Raw genomic sequence first — 13,982 nt, forward strand, 5'->3', positions numbered from 1 at the left:
ACATAGATGTGAGGAGAATCAGGACCTCTGTGTGCCGAAGCATGACATCTGCCCCAGGCATTTTCCAGGCACGGATTCTGCTGGATGGTTGCAATTCATAGGAAGAGATCTCTAGTTCTGATCCAACTGAAACCAATGCAGTTGCCCCAGCATAGAGAAGAAGCTGCACGCATTGCAGATATACCAACTCACCTGGGAATCTGAGCTCCATTCCACAATGCAGTGCTTTGTATTTGGAAATGATTGCAGATACTTGCACCCAGTACTGGTGCTCGGTGCATTATGCCCTGTTGATTCGGAGCGATTAGAAACCTTTGAGAAAGAACAGCAAATAGAAGTGGTCTCATGATGACCTGCCACTGTACGATTCTACTTCATCCATTCAGCTTGGGGTGAATGGAGAGTGAGGGGCCTGAAGTGCTACTTCAGCTATGAGCCAACCCCAAATTTGTGTGTGTGTGTGTGTGTGTGTATGTGATATTTTAGTCCCTCGACCAGAACCTTCTGCTACACTTCTGGGTCCAGGCTGAATCCAGAATTGGGAAGGATCCAGAACAGATGTGGCCAAAGATAGTGGAAAACTCGCAAGAGCAGATGAAATTCAAGGCAGTGGGAGAGTTGTATGAGATCTCCTGAATTCAAGGCAGCAGTGTCTTTTCCCCAGAAGGAATCGACTCTGAACACGGGGGATGGTTCCACAGCAAAAATGTTAAGAAGAAAAGAGCTACACTGTGGAAGTTCTGGCTGGGCTTGTGTAGACTTGGATTCTGCTCTACAGTAAGCGTATTTCATCATTTTAAGGGGTCTCACTCTGACACCTAGTTCAGCAACTCCATTCATTTTGGTCAGTATGTACATATATACCTTGTCAGTTGGCTGCCAAGACAAGCCAACTGCATTATGCAGCAGTGGCCAAAAAAGGATGAGGGAGGGAATGTGGTGGTGGGGGGAACTGAAAAATTCCTCTCCTGGTCTGGTGAAGTTCCTAGCATCTCAGGGGAGGTAAAGAGCAGGGTTGGCATTTGTGTGACGGACCTCTGTGCTTGGACAAGGGCTTGAGAAACTTCTCAGCTCGAGTTCGAACCTCTCCGTAAAAATTCGGGACAAACGTTGGAGGTAAACTGCTAAACCATGTCGTAAATCCCTTCCTCCAGAGTCAGATTCCACTCCCAGCTGCTCAATCAGAACAGCTGGAGCCTGGGTGCCAAAATCTGAAACCCCTTTGCCCCACCTCCTTTCAGCCAATGTTGGACCTAGTTGAGAGTAGGGGGGGTGGGGAGCAGCACTAATTGATGGGCTAAATGGGAATAAGTTATGACTACTAATAATATAGGGCTGGGTTTGTCTGCCGGGATTTGTTTGTGAACAGTTTTCCTCAAGAGAGAGAGATTCATTTATTGAGGTTGGAAAGGACCCAGTTCTGGTTCCTTAGCCCGCCCTCTTTTGCTTTTCTCCTCACCCTTTTATTTCAGGATCCCAATAACTTTGAAGGAGTCTGATAGAGAAAATATAGAACCTGCTCCAGCAGATGCTCATAAAGATTCAGCTCCACTGAACTGAGAAACTACTGATTGTCAAATCATTACTTACCTTGTAGGTTTTCATACCAGAGTATAACCTCTCTCTGCAATGATACCTGGCCATACGTATTAAAGTATTAAAATGTATGTTCAAATAATATTCCTGCCCCTTCTCCTGACACCAGGGCCCTGCTCTGACACCACTGTTGCTCCTCTACCAAGTTGTAGCAGATGTCTGGGGTTTTGCAAGTCGGCATCCCACTAGAGGAGAAATCAGTGATTCGGCGTCTGGGTATATATAAAGTATTTATATGCAAGTGTAACTTGTTTTATTTTCATGCATACATCCGTCCTAGAACAGAGGTGGTCACACAGCATGCAGGGCAATCCCATCGCCCGGGAATCTCTGCACAGAACCACTGCCTAGAAACACAGCTTCAGGGACTGACTCCAATCAGAGAGCAAACAATGCAGCCACTCCCTCTCTTCTGAAGTTGCCTCTACACAAAACCTTGCATGACCCCAAACTAACAACAGTAACAGTTTGTCTTCCTAAGAGTCAAAAGTTGCTCACACCTAAGGGTAGTGTGCTTCCCTGCTTGGGTAAACAAAACACATGCCAGCTCTGCTTGAACTAGCATGCTAAAAATAGTAGTGTAGTCAGGGGTAGCACAGTGGGCAGCTGCCTGAATACAAACCCACGTGGGCCCCTGGCTACAGGCAGCTAGCCTGAGCTGCTGTCAGTGCTACTCCGGCTACATGGCAATTTTTTGTGCGTTAGCTCGAGCAGAACTAGCACGCGTCTGTCTACTTGTGCTGGGCAGCACACACTTAGCTGCAGTGTAGACATACCCAAAAAGAAACAACTTGAAAGTGTCTGTGTAGCAATGTTCCCTCTAATTTTTTCTATCCATGTGAGGAATGAATTTTGTTATGTGCACCAATATGGAGGTGATGTGTGGTGGGGGTGGGGCTGAGGGGTTTGGAGTGTGAGGGGGACTCAGGGCTGGTGCAGAGGGTTGGGATGTGGGGGGTGAAGGCTCCAGCTGGGGGTGAGGGCTCTGGGGTGGGGCTGGGGATGAGGGGTTCAAGGTGCAGGTGGGGCTCAGGGCTGGGGCAGAGGGTTGGGATGTGGGGGGTGAGAACTCTGGAGTGGGGCTGAGGATGAGGGGTTCAAGGTCAGGGAGGGGGCTCAGGGCTTGGGCAGAGGATTGGGATGTGGGGTGGAGGGGTCAGTGAGGGCTCCGGCTGGGGGTGTGGGCTGTGGGATGGGGCCAGGGATGAGGGGTTTGGAGTGCAGGCTGCCCTGGGGCTGCAGTGGGGAGAGAGGACTCCCCCCCCAGCCCTCTCTCACAGCAGCAACCCGGGGCCGGGGGAGAGACGCGTCTCCCCAGCCAAGGCAGCTCTGGGGCAAGGGCCAGGAGAGAGACACCTCTCCCTGCCTGCGCAGCCCTTGATAGCCTGCTGCACAGTTGTGGGGCCGCACAGCTTAGAGCGAACTTAGCCACCTGGAGATGATTGCTATGACTGTATAATAGGCTGTCTATCGATCTATTGATCTGTCTTCACAGCCTGTAGGAGACCTACGTACGTAGTTTATAGAGGTTTTGCTTGTCAATGTGTGACCGAGGGGTGTATTTATGTGTGTCTGTCTGTGTATATGTGAATCATAGAAATGTAGAACTGGAAGGGACCTCGAGAGGTCGTCTAGTTCAGTCTCCTGCACGGAGGCAGGGCTAAGTATTAGCTAGACCATCCCTGACAGGTGCCTAATTTGTTCTTAAAAAACTCCAATGACAGACAGAGACACCAAAACCTCCCAAGCTAATTTGTTCCAGTGCTTAACTACCCTTACAGTTAGACATTAGGAATAACTTCCTAACCTAAATCTCCCTTGATACAATTTAAGCCCATTACTTCTTGTCCTGTCTTCAGTGGTTAAGGAGAACAATTTATCACCCTCCTCTTTAAAACAACATTTTATGCACTTGAAGACTATTATCATGTCTCCCCTCTGTCTTCTCTTCTCCAGACTAAACAAACCCAGTTTTTTCAGTCTTTCCTCATAGGTTATTTCTAGACCTTTAATCATTTTTGTTGCTCTCCTCTGGATTTTCTCCAATTTGTCCAGAAATGGACATAATACTTCAGCTGAGGCCTTATCAGTGCTGAGTGGAAGAATTACTTCTCATGTTTTATTTACAATACTACTGCAAATACGTCCTAGAATGATGTTTTGTTTTTTTGAAACAGTATTACATTGTTGACTCATATTTAGTTTAAGGTCCACTGTGACCCCCAGATCCTTTTCTGCAGTACTCCTTCCCAGGCAGTCGTGCAATTGATTATTCCTTCTGTAGTGTAGTACTTTGCATTTGTCCTTCCTGAATTTCATCCTATTTATTTCAGACCATGTCCTCCAATTTTTCAGGATCATTTTGAATTCTAATTCTGTCCTTCAAAGTACTAGTAACACCTCCCATCTTGGTGTCGTCCACAAACTTTATAAGTGTACTTTCTGTGCCATTATTCAAAATAATTTATGAAGACATTGAATAGAACCAGACCCAGGACAGATCCTGCAGGACCCCACTTGATATGCCCTTCCAGCTTGACTGTGAACCAGCTTGCAACTTACAACAGACTTTAGAAGGCTTCATCTTGTTCATAACTAAATACCAAACCCATTTATTCAAGGTAACTTTCTCTGTCATTCTTATTTCTTGTGGCTGAGAAAATTCTGGGAAATTCCCGCTTCTGGGAAAATTCTGTTTCCCGCAAGGATGATCCTGTCCTACTGGGTGCCGACAGTCTGATTGTTCCAGTAGAATGTTGCTGTCTTGGAAGCTCATGGAAGTGAATTCTCAGGGTATGTGTACACTGCCGTTGGCAGGTGGGGTTACAGTTTATGTAGGCATACCTGCACTAGCTTTAGGAAGACACAATGACATGAGCTTCAGCATGGGCGGTACAAGCCTGCCTGGAACCCTGGGTACGTACTCACATTCCTAGCCTGTGCTGAGGTCCATACTGCCTCAACGTCACTGCTATTTTAGATACACTAACTAGATCAAAGCTAACGTGGCTAACCGAGCTGCAATCACACCTCTGACTGGAGCGTAGCAATACTCTGAGTCAGACCAGCATAATCCTATGGAATGTAGGGAATTCACAGTTAAGACCAGTCTTTGGGTATTGCAGAATATACAGTAATACCTATCCCTCGGAGAAACCCGCAACATGTGTGCAGAAGGGGATAGGGGAGAGGCTGGAGGTCCCCGCAAATTTTGGGTTTGTCAGCCCTTTTACTTCCCCTTCTAAAGCCTCAGACATGGTGTTATATCTGGAACATCATTTAAACCAATGCTGATGGCACACTTTGAAAATTCACCTCTTGCTGTCCCTTTAATACATCTTGGGGCGGAACAGGTTCTGGTTCCTGGCCTTTGTGGTGTTCAGTGATACTGACGTGGCTGTCAGAGCTCCCCAACTAAGCAGGAAGAACTGCAAGCAAAACCTGTGGTACTGGAGGGAATAGTACTGGTGGTTCAGAAGGCGTCCACCTCTGAGTCAGCACTGAATCCTTGCCCCATGTGAAGCGGACATTTTGCAGATGTCACCTTTCAGTGACCAATAAATAATAATAAAACAATGTCCTAATTGGTATCTATCTTAGGGAATTACATGGCCCGCATCATCATGGTATCTGAGCAAGTCACAATTATTCATGCACTACCCTCATAACACTCCTGTGAGGCAGGGCGGTGCTATTATCCCATTTTACAGGTGGGGAACTGAGCCACAGAGAGACTAAGGCCTTTCAGTGGGAGTTAGGTGCCTAAATACTTTTGAGGACCTGCGCCTAATTGACTTGCTCAGCGTTACATGGTAAATCTGTGGCAGAACAGACAATTGAACCTGTGTGTCCCAGCTCCCAGGCTAGCCACTAGCTAACTCTAACCACTGGACCCTCTTTCCTGTCTTTTAAAGATCCCATGGAACTTTTTGAAAGAACAGGGCTTGTTTTAATCCCAGTGTCCTGTTTATCCTAGTTTTGGTAATTGCATTCTTTCTGCTGGAGTTCCCCCTGCAGTTTCAGTTGGACATGGTATTCTTTTCCATTTCCTCTCCTAAACAGCACACCACATTGCTGTGCATTGTTACAGGAGCAGTATTCCAGTCCCGAAATGGCTGCATTTCCCATGTGGATAAAGAGATTTCTGGGCAGGTAAACTGGCCAAGATTTTCAAACGTGACTTGGATGCCCAAATTGAAGAAGGCTCAGACACATGGCCTGGTTTTTCAGGAAGTACTGAGCACGCACCAACAGGACATAAGGTCCCTTTAAGGTGTCTCAAGTTGGGCACCCAAAAAATTTGGGCACCCCAAATCACTAGCCACTTTTGAGAAATGTAGCCTTAGTTAAAGTGCTTGGGGATCCTCCAAGATGAAAGGTGCTGTATAAATTCTTATAATTGTTAAAAATATTGCAAGAGAACAGCAAAATAATCATACCTCAGACAAGAAGAGAGGAGTTGCCAATGCCCTAATGATTCCTTTATGGCCATTACATTCTGTTGTGTAAGTTTAGCCAGCTATGCGGCTAGCCAGTTTGAAATGTATGTCTTCTGTGCTGCCAGAGCTTTTGTCACCTAAATGCAGATTCAAGGCCAGACTATTAATTTTGATGATGCTCTATATGCTGTAGCATTGAATATCTGGTTTGGGTGCTCAGTGCTTTGTTTTAGACTCTGATTTCGCTGGGTACTTAAACGGGTGCTTCACTTGAAGTACATGAATTGTTCCACTGATCACACGCTTAAGTACTTTGCTGAATCAAGGTTTTAGTCAGTAGCTCTCCAGAGATTCAAGGCTATTTAGGCACCTAACTCCCACTGATTGCTAGGCACCGAAATCTCTTTGAGGATTTGGGCTGACGTGCTTGTGTCTTTCCAAAGAGCCTCCATTTGGAAAGATTGTTTCCGTTATTTTTCATTTACTTGCCCACTGCAAATCTTGTGAGGAAAAACCTGATCTCATGAGATTTGCATTAGCTCTGTCTCAAGAGGTTCTGATACGCTTCTGAGCTGATGTGTGCTTATCTGCCCAGGGCCCTGAACCTGATGAGGGTCTCCCATCTTTAGCTAAAGCCCTGTTACGGTGATCACAGTGCAGGAAAAGAATGATGTCTTCAAGGCACCAGCTTGCCATTGAGAAGTTCTACTGGGTTTCCATTCCTTGGGAGAACGCCATGGTTTTGACAAGTATTCTTTGACCCCATAGAACAGTCTTATGTTTCCAGGGCCATGTGTGAGCTATTTCTGAGCTTGCAGTGCACAGACCAAGCCCATTGCTTTGTAAGTCACTTTGGAAAACATCAAGTCTGAAAAGTGCTATGGAAAAAAAAATCTATTCAAAACCTTACGAGTATTTTCATGAGAAGTTGGAGAAACCCAGTGCAGACAGACTGAGCTAATTACCAGGGCTGGGCAACCTTTTTCTGAAAACATAAGACCAGAACTGAACGCTCCCTCTTACAATAGCAAGACTGTGCTGTTTGGGGTGATTATTCTAAAAACAGTAGTAATGTTTTTTAAAGTGCTATTAAAGGCAATGGCCAAAACAGCACAGTGCCACACTTGGAAAATCCACTGCCTGAAATAACAGCTTTAGGGGGACACTTGTCAAGGTGGACTACAATTTTGACTTGTTACTTAGGTTGCAGGCTGTCTGTACACATAAACAAAAAAGATTCAGACAGAATAGTACAATTTATGTAGCATCTTTTATCTCAGCATTCCAGATTTGAAAACATTTAATTAAGGGCAAAATTGTGATTTTGCTCATGGCCAAAAGTAAGGAGCAGCATGTGGCTGCATCACCCCAGGAACAGACCAGGGATATATAAGAATCATCTCCGTTCCTGGCTCCTTCTTTGCTTGCAGAGGAAGGTAATTTGGTATTGACAGATCAATACTCTGTGCTGACTGAGATGTGCTAACCTGTGCACTGGGGGAGGAGGTATTTAACCAAGGCTCTGGCCATGGCTTGCTCTTTCCCTGCTCACCTCTATGTCTGTGTGGGACAGTGGTGTAGTGGTCCCATGGAATCCAGTCTGTCCAACCCCCATGCTGCGATTGGCAATGCAGGAAGCCAGCATAAGGGAGTAAGGGGGAGGCTTAGTTATAATAACATTACTCCCCCTTTGTGGGCACATGTAGGGCAAGGGACACACTTGCCCTAATTGAGCCTCACAAGTCCCCTTTGAGATACAGATTTAAAATTTTTATTAAAGCTAATGTTAAAATTATATAATATGCAGGTAGAGAAAAGAGTGTTTGTACATCTGGGTACAGTGCTTAGATTAAAAACAAACCTTGTGTTTGTGGATAAAGTCATAAGATACATATAGTGCATAATCAGCAAAAACCCAAATTTAGGTGAATGAATTTAAGAATACAGTTTAGATATTTAGCATCCAAGTATTCGGGTACATTACTCATGAAAAAAGTAATACAGAGAGATGGTGGCGGAAAGAAAAATATATCAATGAATGAAGACTGTCCCTCAGTAATTGAGAAATTGGGATAGGTTGTCTATTTAGAAAAAAACAGTCCATCAGGAAAGTATTTGAGTTACTTTCCCGACTGCACTTCTGATCGGCACTCCAGCTCATCCCTCCTGGTATTGCTGATGTCTGGTGATGTGTTTTATGTAGATATCCCTCCACCATCTGATGGCGTCCGACACCATGAGTTGCCGCATCAGCTGAGCGTAGCGTTGACCGACTCCACGTTCTCTCAGCACTCGCTCATTACTGGGGTCCCATGCGCCCATGGCTCCAACAATCAGCACGTGAGTTTGAACCTCGTAGCCCCTAGCTCTCAAGGTGTTGGCCAGAGTGGTGTATTTTATCCCCTTTGCAGATGTGGAAACAATGGCACAGAGAAGTTAAGTAACGTGTCCAAGGTCAGGCAATGATTTGGTGGCAAAGCTGGGAATGGAACCTGGGAGTTTTGACTCCCCATCCACTCCTTTAAGCATTAGCAACTGGACTTGTTCTCATTGCTGTGCGTGAAGCTTTCTTGTAAGCCATGAAATGAAATTTCAAGGCCCCTCCTGCTGTCTCCTTCGAGGAGCAACAGACCTGTATATTTCACTGCCCTGTACTGAATCCAGTCAGTGGGAGCAGATGGGCAAAGTGCTTCATGCAGGCTTGTGCCTGCGATCGTGAGGAGAAAGCGGGTTGTTATTGTAGGCCTGCAAAAAATTAAATCAATCATATTTGCTGCTCTCCTTGAAGTTCTAAAGGCCCAAATTAATTTTACGTTAGAGTGGGTCAATTTTTTTGGCCTGACAGAGCTACTTTAAGACAGGCTACTGACTGAGATGTTAACAAAACACGACATGCCTGCAAGTTGCATTTCCAGTCTCCTTGCAGAGACACACTTCCTGAAAATTACATAAGATTTATGAATTTTCTTTGACATTCCAGCCAATGAGGAGGAGAAGTATCCTTAACCCCAACTAAAGAAACAGTGAATACCTGCCAAAAGATACAGAACACTCTGTACAGTTTCTACCCCAGTGAACGCGTTCAGATCCTAAGGCCCGATCCTGTGTGGCGCTGAATGCTTTGGAGAGCTGCTAGGTGCCCTCAGCTCCTCTTTTTTAGTACATGGAAGCTGAGGGGGCTTCGTACCCTGCATGACCCGACACTGTGAAACAAAGAAAGGATTTCTAATTGGGTCTTGTTGCAAAACAGCCATTTATTAGCTGGTGGAGCAAACTTTCCCCTTTAGGTTCCAGGAACCCATTATTATTATTTATCTGTAGTGCAATAGCAGCTAGAACTCCCACTCGGGGATTGGGTCCCTGATAGGCATTTAGTTTTAGGTAGAGGTGGGTAAAATAAGAACCACAGTAGAACTGCCCCCAAAACTCAAACCAGACTTTTGGGAAGTTTGTAAAAAATTTGGATTACCTTCCCCCGCCAGGAGTTATTTTTCATGTTCCCTCTCAACCTCTGAGCTTCCTTATTTCAGCTGGGACTATAAAATGAAGTGCCAAGTACCCATAAGTAGAGCTATTTCCCATGTATCTCCAATCTGACCAGTCCAAGAAAGTGGGTGAGAAATCTGGTTGTAATGAGTTTCCTAGCTGAAGTTTGCAGACTCTTTATGTTTGGATGAGATTCTGAGTTTTTAGAAATGTATCTGAACCAGAACCTAACTTCTGAAACTTACAAGGTCTGCCCATCAGTTATTTTGGGGTGGGTCATAATGAGATTATGTTATGCACCTACCAGCATCCATCCTTTCCAATCTATATCTGTCTTCTTAGTCAACCCCTCACCATGGTATCTGGTCCATAGCGATTTCTACAGGCCTTATACTCTCAAATGTCTTGTTTGTTGTTGCAAAACAGAACCTCACTGCCTGTCTCTGAAACCATGGTACAGTTCGTGTTAAATAAATGTGCTGTGATTCTTAAGCTGGTGCTTTGTAACATACCTGGGAAATGTAAATGTGACCATTTTTCACGTACATGTTCATACAGCAGGAGGAACTCCATTTAAATTAACGGTGTTACAAGGGACATAAAGTGACTGTAAATCACAGGGAAATTGGACCTCTTTAATCACCACCCATCTTCCTGGAAGTGCGTCTTGTCAACAGGAACTCACTGCTCTTCCCGAGAATGTTCCGGGGTCTCTACATGTCTATGTGTGGAATGCAGAAGGAGCCCTGGTGCGTCTCATGGTGGCTGGACAGATAAAAAGTGGGTTCTACTTGCTCTAAGAGCTGAATTCCAAAAGATGGGCAAATAATACTTGGGTATTCCTGCATGGCATGTCTGTTAGCTACTCAGGGGATAGAGAGGATCCAGTAGAGTGGCCCTATCACCACTGTGGTGGAGGGACCACCTGTAGGGAGGTTAAAAATCTCCACTGTCAATGCCAATGCCTATTAGGCCAGAAAAGCACCTTTGACACCATTAGAAGGTCCTTGACCTGTTGTGTCAAAACCCTGATAAAAAAGTGTGGGAAAGTCTGCTGGATTGATTAAGCCTTTCCCCCCACCTCCCCGCCTACACATGCTGTCCCGGGAATGTCACTCCCTTGTTTGATCTGAGCGGTGAAAGTCCTTGTGAAGAATGAGTGGAATTCCACAGGACCTTCGCTGAGGTGATAAATGAGACCGGGAGCCAGGAGGTTTACAGCCTCTTGGCAAGAGGGGGCTTGTGCTTCCGTCTGACACAGTCGGTGCCTTTCTGCAACTCTGCCTGGGGCCGGGGAAAGAAAGGCCTCAGATGGATGGACCTTACTCGTTTTTTTCCGGGTGCCAGTATAACAATGTTACTAATAATGAACGACTGGACAAGCCAGCAAAAGCTGCTAGTGAATTCAGGTGCCTCCATATTTTCAATACCTTTATGTGACTCTGGTTAATAGATTACCAGGGCCAACTGGCACCTCTGACCCCCAACCAGGATCTCATGACTGATGGATCAGGGCCAGCAAACAATGACTGGGTAGAAAAAGTGAAGTGTTGCCCACTTCTGTGTTTTTATCACACATCTCATGTTCTTTGATGTTTTCTTTAAGGCTCCAGCTCCTGGAGTCATGTGAATGTCAGCTTTTGTTGTTTTTAAAAGGTAAGTTTGTAGCCCTTGTGATTGTGGAGAAAAGCTTGAAAATGGAACCCGAGTTTAACCTAGAAGAACCACAAATCTATTATTATGATTTTAAATCTCTTGATTTTTGAAGCTAATCACAAGAGTTTTGGGGCCTGACTCATGATTTTTGAATGGTTAGGTTTGGCAATAATGCAAGTGGCATGCAGAGACTCAGAGGAGGCAATAAGATGTTATTTGTGATTCTGTACTGCTCCCCTGAGGTCTGGGTCTCTCTGCATTGAAACACTGAAATGTGTTAGGGGCCATGGCCAATGGTGTGTCACCAGGAGGGCCAGCACCTGGAGTATGCTCCGTGCAAGTCCCACTTATTCTGAGAGTTTAAGCAAGACTCAAGTGGTATACGGAGGTTGTGCTGGCACAGTAGTGCATTTCATGCACAAAGAACCCGTTCACAAGGGCCAAAAGCTGGGAGCAGCTCGCCACATCAACCAATTCTCACCATTCCCTGCAAGACTTGTCTGGTTTCTCAGGCACATCTGGGAGTAGCAGGTTGAGGCAGTGTGTGTGTTTGGCTTTCAGAACATCACCATTTAGGGTAGCTTCTTCGGATGGGATATTCAGAAGCACCCAAGGGACCAGAAGTCCTGCTGAAAATCAATTGCTTCTGTGCCCCTGAGTCACTTAGGCACAGATCCAATGGAAGTGAGGCACCTAAATACCATTGAGGTGCTGGGCCTTAGACATTGTAAAAATCCCACTCTTAATGGTTAAACTGGCTATACGGGTTGGTCTTGGGAAGGAAAGCTCCCTGTGTCCTTTGCGGCATTTCCTTTTGGCTCACACTTGGCTCAGTTTTCCAGGATTTGGCCTGAAGTGAATGGTTTTTAATAGGAGTATTAGTTGTTTTCTCAGCTTTGCGAAAAGGGAAAGTGAGGCAGGCAGTGGGGATAAAATGGCTTGCCCTGAGTCCCCCAGTGAGGCCTGGTCTGCACTTAAAATGTAGGTCAACACAGCTGTGGCACTCAGGTGTGTGAAAATCTACATCCTGGAGCATATGCTGACCTAACCACTAGTGCAGAGGGAACTAGATTGACAGAGGAATGCTTCTATCGAGCTAGCAACCACTGGGTCCTACAGCGATGGAAAAACCCATTCTGTCTTGGTAGGCTGCGTCTACACTACAGGGTCATGCTACTGTACCCTTGCTGTCATCCCCGTAGTATAGACATGGCATGAGTCATAGCAGAGCCAGGCACAGATTCCCTCTGATCTAACTGCAGTGCCATTTTCAACAAAACCCGATTTCAATGGGGGCAGGATCTCGCCCACTATGTCTAGAGTGAGGCTATATGATAGCTTAAGATTTTACCCTGGTGTAAACCAGGAGTGAATCTGCTGAAGTTAATGGGGATGTAGCTTCATAGCCAAGATCGGACTTAGCTCTTATCTTTACAGTAGGCTGCACCCCAAGACCAGATCTACACACAAACTCACACTGGTTCAATTAAACCGGTCAAAGGCTGCAAAGCTCTTAGTTCATGTTAAGCGCAGCTTACGTCAGGTTAGATTAAACGTGTTTCTAATTGACTTAAGCTCAGAGCGGTTTAAACTGGAATAAGAGTGAATTCGTTAAACTAGTGCTAACAGCTTTGTGGACAGACTAAAATAATATCTTCAGTTAAACCATCATGACTGCATATAGACAAGCTCTGAAACCCCAGGCTTTGGGATGTGCGGAAGACAGGTCCGTATCTGAATTCTGTGGCTTGGGTCCATCTCAGGTTAAAATACTACCCACCTTGCCATGGCAGTTAATACGCCTAGCCTACCTCCCCAGAGTAGATGAAGCTGGTCCCCACCTTCAGCTCCTCTGAGAGCACGCCGGTCCCTCTGCACACAGCATCTCCTTTTATAACAGTACTCCCAAGGAAAGCTTGCACTTCGAAGGCTCAACCCTATCAATTTTCCCCACCATATGTTTTCATTAAAAAGTTTATTGCACATTTTATCTTAGGATTATTTGCCATCAATTAATAAAACATGTTGCCTGCTTCGAATGAGCATGCTTTTTCTAAAGAGGAAGGGAAAAAAGAAATATAGAAAAGAAAGACATTACCATGACAGATGGTGTTTTCTAGCCTCTCTTCAGCCCAATAATAAAAAAAACTCGCTGTATGGACATAGGAGTGTTATAATTTAAGTCACTTGAGGATTTAAGGACCTGATCCAAAGCTCTTCGAAATCAATGGAAAGCGTCCCATTGACTTCAAAAGGCTTTGGATCAGATCAAAGTATATTATGTCATAAGATGTTCATGAATATATGTACTAACCCGATTAGAGGCTTCAAACTAGGCGGAGACAGGTTATAAAACAGGCGGAATGTTTGCCATTGTGAACAGACCTGAAATATATTTGCTATTGTTACAAAATGCACTATGTCACCCGCAGCAATATGATGGTCTAACAACTGCCTTTAATCATGTAAGCCATGTATGCACAGACAGAGGCAGGGACTGAAGGTGAACTAAGGCAGCAGAATCTGTTTATAACACTCTGCCGCCTCTTGAGCCGTTATCTTCCTCCAGCTGAAGGATTTAGAAAGGGAATGTTTTTCCTCCTAGTGTTCAAGAAAGTGGCTGGACGGAAGTCAGTTCATGAGCCTGGCCTAATGCTTGCTAGGTAGATGGGACCTGGAGGAAAGGCAAACAAGCATGCTGCATCCACAGTATGCTGACAGATTTCAGAGTAGCAGCCGTGTTAGTCTGTATCTGCAAAAAGAAAAGGAGGACTTGGGGCACCTTAGAGACTAACCAATTTATTT

The 13,982-nt window shown here is 45.2% G+C and overlaps 1 long non-coding RNA gene across 1 annotated transcript in view; it reads left to right on the forward strand.

Moving 5' to 3' along the window:
• LOC141998630 (uncharacterized) overlaps positions 1-13,982 on the forward strand; it is a 630,544-nt gene that overhangs the window by 293,950 nt on the left and 322,612 nt on the right. The window contains exon 4 of the long non-coding RNA XR_012641872.1: positions 8,239-8,375. This is a non-coding gene — a long non-coding RNA (uncharacterized LOC141998630). The remainder of the gene's footprint in view (positions 1-8,238; positions 8,376-13,982) is intronic.

This window comes from Natator depressus, chromosome 14 (assembly GCF_965152275.1).
Source record: "Natator depressus isolate rNatDep1 chromosome 14, rNatDep2.hap1, whole genome shotgun sequence".
Classification (NCBI taxonomy): Eukaryota; Metazoa; Chordata; order Testudines; family Cheloniidae; genus Natator; species Natator depressus.